Source organism: Cebus imitator, unplaced genomic scaffold (genome assembly GCF_001604975.1).
Source record: "Cebus imitator isolate Cc_AM_T3 unplaced genomic scaffold, Cebus_imitator-1.0 Scaffold126, whole genome shotgun sequence".
Lineage (NCBI taxonomy): Eukaryota > Metazoa > Chordata > Mammalia > Primates > Cebidae > Cebus > Cebus imitator.
In genome coordinates this window covers 4,204,115-4,210,098 of record NW_016107441.1, presented here as the reverse complement: position 1 = coordinate 4,210,098, position 5,984 = coordinate 4,204,115, and positions in this window count along the sequence as shown.

Sequence of the window (5,984 nt, the reverse complement as noted above, 5' to 3'; positions counted from 1 at the left end):
CTCCCAGTGTTGGGATTACAGGAGTGAGCTACTGAGCCTGGCCACAATGAGTTATTCATGAGAGCTCTCTGCATGCCTTCATTGATGGAATTCAAACTGACCAGAAGTCCTTTCTTCTGAAATCCTGGCTGAAATATCCAACTGTGGCTATTGCGCATCTCCAATTTAATAGCTAAAAATTTTAATGTTTTATTACAATGAGGTACCACTTTACATGCGTTAGGATGATTATTAAAGACAAACAAAATTCTAAGTGTTGGCAAGAAGGTGGAGAAAATAGAACACTTGTGCACTGCCAGTGGAAATATAAAATGATACAACACTGTGGAAAATGGTGTGGTGATTCCTCAAAAAATTAAACATAGATGCATAGATGGTCAAAGGGTACAAAGTTTCAGCCTGACAGGAAGAATAAGTTTTTGAGATCTGTTGCACACCATAGTGACCATAGTTAATAATAATGTAATGTGGCCGGGCGCAATGGCTCATGCCTGTAATCCCAGCAGTTTGGGAAGCTGAGGCAGGTGGATCACTTGAGGTCAGGAGTTCGAGACCAGCCTGACCAACATGGTGAAAACCCATTTCTACTAAAAATACAAAAATTATCCAGCTGTGGTGGCATGCACCTGTAATCCCAGCTACTCAGGAGGCTGAGGCAGGAGAATCACTTGAATTCAGGAAGCAGAAGTTTCAGTGAGCCAAGATTGCACCACTGCACTCCAAACTAGGAGACAGAGCAAGACTGTCTTTTTTTTTTTTTTTTTTTAAGAGACGGAGTTTCGCTCTCGTTACCCAGGCTGGAGTGCAATGGCGCGATCTCGGCTCACCGCAACCTCCATCTCCTGGGTTCAGGCAATTCTCCTGCCTCAGCCTCCCGAGTAGCTGGGACTACAGGCACGCGCCACCATGCCCAGCTGATTTTTTGTGTTTTTAGTAGAGACGGGGTTTCACCATGTTGACCAGGATGGTCTCGATCTCTTGACCTCGTGATCCACCCGCCTCGGCCTCCCAAAGTGCTGGGATTACAGGCGTGAGCCACCGCGCCCGGCAAGACTGTGTTAAAAAATTTTTTTTTAATTTAAAAAAATAATGTAACATATTTTTAAATTGCTAAGTGAGTAGGTTTTAAATGTTTATACCACACACACACAAAAAAAATATGTGAGATGATGGATGTGTAAATTAGCTTGATTTAATCACTCATAATGTACACATATAAGAAAACATCACATTGTGCTACATAAGTATATAGAATTATTATTTTTCAATTTTTTTTTAGAGGGAGTCTCACTCTGTCACCAGGCTGGAGTGCACTGGTGTGATCTCGGCTCACTGCTACCTCTGCCTCCCAGGTTCAAGTGATTCTCCTGCCTCAGCCTCCCGAGTAGCTGGGACTACAGGTGTGCACAATCACGCCCAGCTAATTTCTGTATTTTTTAGTAGAGATGGGGTTTCACCATGTTGGCTAGGAGGGTCTTGATCTCTTTACCTCATGATCTGCCCACCTCAGCCTCCCAAAGTGCAGGGATTACAGGCATGAACCACCACGCCTGGCCTATTCATCCATTTTTTTAACTAAATTAAATTTAAAAATTAAGCATAGTGGCTCACATCTGTAATCCAAGCACTTTGGAGGCCAAGGCGGGAGGATCACCTGAGGTAGGGAGTCCAAGACCAGCCTGACCAACATGGTAAAACCCCGTCTTAAAAAAGAAAAAAAAAATAAGCTTAGAATTACGTATAATTCAGCAATCCCAGTTCTGGGTAAATACTCAAAATAAGTGAAAGCAGGGGCCAGGCACGGTGGCTCACGCCTGTAATCCTAGCACTTTGAGAGGCCAAGGATAGCAGATCACAAGGTCAGGAGTTTGAGACCAGCCTGGCCAACATGGTGAAACCCCGTCTCTACTAAAAATACAAAAATTAGCCAGGCATGGTGGTGGGCACCTGTAGTCCCAGCTACTCAGGAGGCTGAGGCAGGAGAATCACTTGAACCCAGGAGGCAGAGGTTGCAGTGAGCCGAGATTGCACCACTGCACTCCAGCCTGGATGACAGAATGAGACTCCGTTTCAAAAAAAAAACAAAAGAAGTGAAAGCAGGGGATCAAACCCATGTTCAAGCAGCATTATTCGCAATAACCAAGAGGTGGCATCAACCAAAAGTCCATTTGTGGATGAGTTAATAAGAAAAAATATGACATGTACACACAATGAAACATTATGCAGTCTTTAAAAGGAAGGAAATCCTGTCACATGCTATAACCAGGAGGAACCTTGAGGACACTATGCTAAGTGAAATAAGTGAGTCATAAAATAATGTATGATTCGTCTTCTATAGGGCATTTAAGCAGTCAAGTTCATAGAAACAGAAAGTAGAATGTGGTTGCCAGGGGACAGAGAGAGAAGTGGAATGAGGAGTTATTTAATGGGTACAGAGTTTCAGTTAGTTAAGATGGGAAAGTTCTAGAGATGGACAGTCAATGATGAAAGCACAACAAATGCAACAGAACTGTACACTTCTAAATGGTTAAAAAATGTTTTCCCTTTCCTTTTTTTTCTTTTTCTTTCTTTTTTATTTTTATTTTTATTTTTTTGGTAGATATGGGGGTCTCACTATGTTGCCCAGGCTGGTCTTGAACTTCTGGCTCAAGTGATCCTCCTGCCTAAGCCTCCCAAAGTGCTGGGATTACAGATGTAAGACACTGCATCTGGCCTAAAATGATAAATTTTATGTCATGTTCATTTCACCACAATAAACAAATCTGAGTATTTTAATCTCCAGATCTAGTTGTCCTCTGGTGCTTCCCACCTCAGCATACTGCACATCCATTCACCCTATGCTCAAGCCAGAGATCACGGAACCTGCCCTGATACCTTCCCACTCCTGACCACCCCCAGTCAGTGCTACTGCCTAAACGAATTTCCAGTCAGTCTGCTTCCTATCATCCCCTACCATCTTTCTGGTCCAAGCGACAGCGGTCTTTTACCTGAATTCTTAAACGGCCTCCTACCTGGTTTCTGGGCATCAGCTCAGGCCCCACTCCCCACAGGCCGTTGTCCACCAGCGACCAGGCTGAGCTTTTACAGACATCGGCAAGGCGCTCCCACTCCCCAGCTTCAAAGATTCCCTTAACACTTAGAGTGAAATCTGGACTCCTCTCCAAGATGACCTGTCCCTGAAGCTGGTTGACCTTTTGGTACTTTGTGCCACATCCTCCCCACTCTGTGTTTCCATGATTCTCCATACACTCCGCTTTAGTTTCTCCAGTGAACTAGGTTCATTTTCATCTGGGGCCTTTGCCCATGGCACTGCCTTTGCCTGGAACATTCTTCCCTAATCCATTGCCTGGTTAATCTCTCCTTTGACTTGAGGCCTCAGCAAAAATGGCACTTCCTCAAAGGGCCCATCACAGATGCCACATTGCTGAAAGAGTCCCTCTGCTATCCTCCCACGTACTCACTTCTTTTCCTCTATGGTACTTTTTACATGTCTATATTTGTACCTGTATACTCCTCCCTAGCCAGTGAACTGTCAGATTCCTGAGGTCTGCAACCATGCCTATCTTAATATTCCCAGCACCTAGTACAATATCTGGCACATAGTAGCACTCAAACATTTGTTGGGTGAATGAATATATAAAGAAATGCCTGTATTTTTGGTCACCCAAACAATGAAAACAGAAAGCCTTCCTTTAACCAGGTAGCCTCCACCTTTTTCTTTCTTAGGTACACAGACAGGCCTCAGGACAGTGATCTGAAACTGGCTCCAAATACAATCTTCCATATGTCCTGTCATAACTGCTTAATGTTGGTCATATCCACTCAAAGGTCCTCTCGCAAAAGGGCCTCAATTTTCCTGAGCTGGGGATAAGAGTGATGCTTGTCAAAGACAAGGTAATTGCTTGAGTTGTTTCCTGCAATGATATAAATCTATTGACAAGTGCCACACAGCTGTTCCTGTTCCTTGGTTTTTAACGGCATGTTGCCTTCTGTATTAGTGAACAAATTCCTTGAAATGACATGAGATTGGCAATACTGATGGAATATCAAATTAGGACTATGGTTGCCAAGCACTCTGGAGTGGTCCTGATTCCCTACCTCAGTGGTAATAGTAAAGCCCCCAGCTCCTTCCACAGTTCTTCCACCCTTCTACAAGCGATGTTCCCCTAGGTAACACTCCAACAAACAGTACTTGGGTAATGACCAATGCTACAGTGACTATTATTGTTATTATGGACTCTATTTTATTTTCATTTAATTAGTAATTATTTTAAATTACATGGCTAAAGAGCTGCTACAATGGGTGTTTCCTGGCAATCAGTAGCTAATTCTCCATCAGTGCAGAAATGTGGGCTATTTTGCGTTCAGCCATTAGAGGCTACAGTGATGAACACCTCTCAGGGCCATATGGTGTAGTCTAAACCCGGTGTCTTTTCACAACATCAGTTTTGCTTCTATTACCATTAAATTGAAATATGTAAAAACTGTTTTCTCTCTAGACTGAAATCCTATGCTGGCAGCCTCTTGAGTGTCTGAAGGAGGAAGCCAAACAATTCTGCAACGAAGATCACTGTTCATTCCTTTCTGTGTCCCCCTTCATGAATGCTAAAGTTCACAGCTAATTTAATTGCCTATAAAATGCACGCCTCTTCTGTTAGGGTTGATACGTAACAAATCTGGCAGGAAGGCAGGGGTGAAATCTCAAACCTGGGTGACTCAGTGGTAGTGTAGGCACATGAAGCAGACTGGATAACACACTGCTTTTGCATTTTAAACATTTGGGATAGTCCTATTTCTACAAATAAATTTGCTGTCTTCAAATCGTTGACTCCAGAGACTGAGTAAGATGAGCCTGGAACATCTTCTTATGTCATAAAGTAAGATAGTGCTCAATGATGGGGAAACATAAAAAGGACACAGGAACTAGCTTGAAGTGCCAACTACTGGCCAAATAAGGGAAATTTCTAGCATTAAAATAAATAATGACAGTAACAGATTATAATCCATTAAATAAAGCACCCATGAATCCACATTGATAAGAATAAATGAATAAATACATGAGAGAAGAAAGCTTTTCTTCATAGTAGAAACACAACTAATAGATAAAGATGGAATGATAACAGAAAATCAACATTTGGCAACCATCATAGTAATAATTCAGTCAAGAAAAATCAAGGGATGCTAAAACTCTAGTGAGTGAAATTTTGATGAGGAAATAGATATTAACAGAGTCTCAAAGTCTCTCCTCACAAGATCCTTATTAATTACAAAGAGAGTAAAGAGTAATTTTACAGTAGAGACACCTGGGAGATGCCAGCCTAATAAGTGATTGAGTGAAAAAAAACAGCAACCAAAAGACGTCATGTGCTACCCAATGGGTTGCAATGAAAAAAACACAGCTGAAGATGGCTGTTTAGGAACAGCTGAGGATTGCAGCTCCCAGTGAAAGAGCAGCTGCTGCAGGTGATCCACAGGCAGGCAGGGCCTGGAGTGGACCTCAGCAGACCTACAGTAGAGGGGCCAGACTGTGAGAAGGAAAACCAAGAAACAGAAATAACTTCATCATCAACAAACAGAACGTCCACTCAGAGACCCAATCTGAAAGCAACAACTACAAAGACGACAGGCAGATAAATCCATAAAGATGGGAATAAACCAGCACAAAAAGGATGAAAACACCCGAAACCAGAACACCTCTCCCCCTACAAGGGATCACAACTCCTCACCAGCAAGGGAACAAGGTTGGATGGAGAACGAGTGTGATGAAATGACAGAATCAGACTTCAGAAGGTGGGTAGTAAGAAACTTCTGTGAACTAAAAGAACATGTTCTAACCCAATGCAAAGAAACTAAGAACCTTGAAAAAAGATTTGATGAAATGCTAATAAGAACGGACAAAATAGAAAGGAATATAAGTGAACTGATGGAGCTGAAAAACACAACACGAGAACTTCGCGAAGCATGCACAAGTATCAACAGCCAAA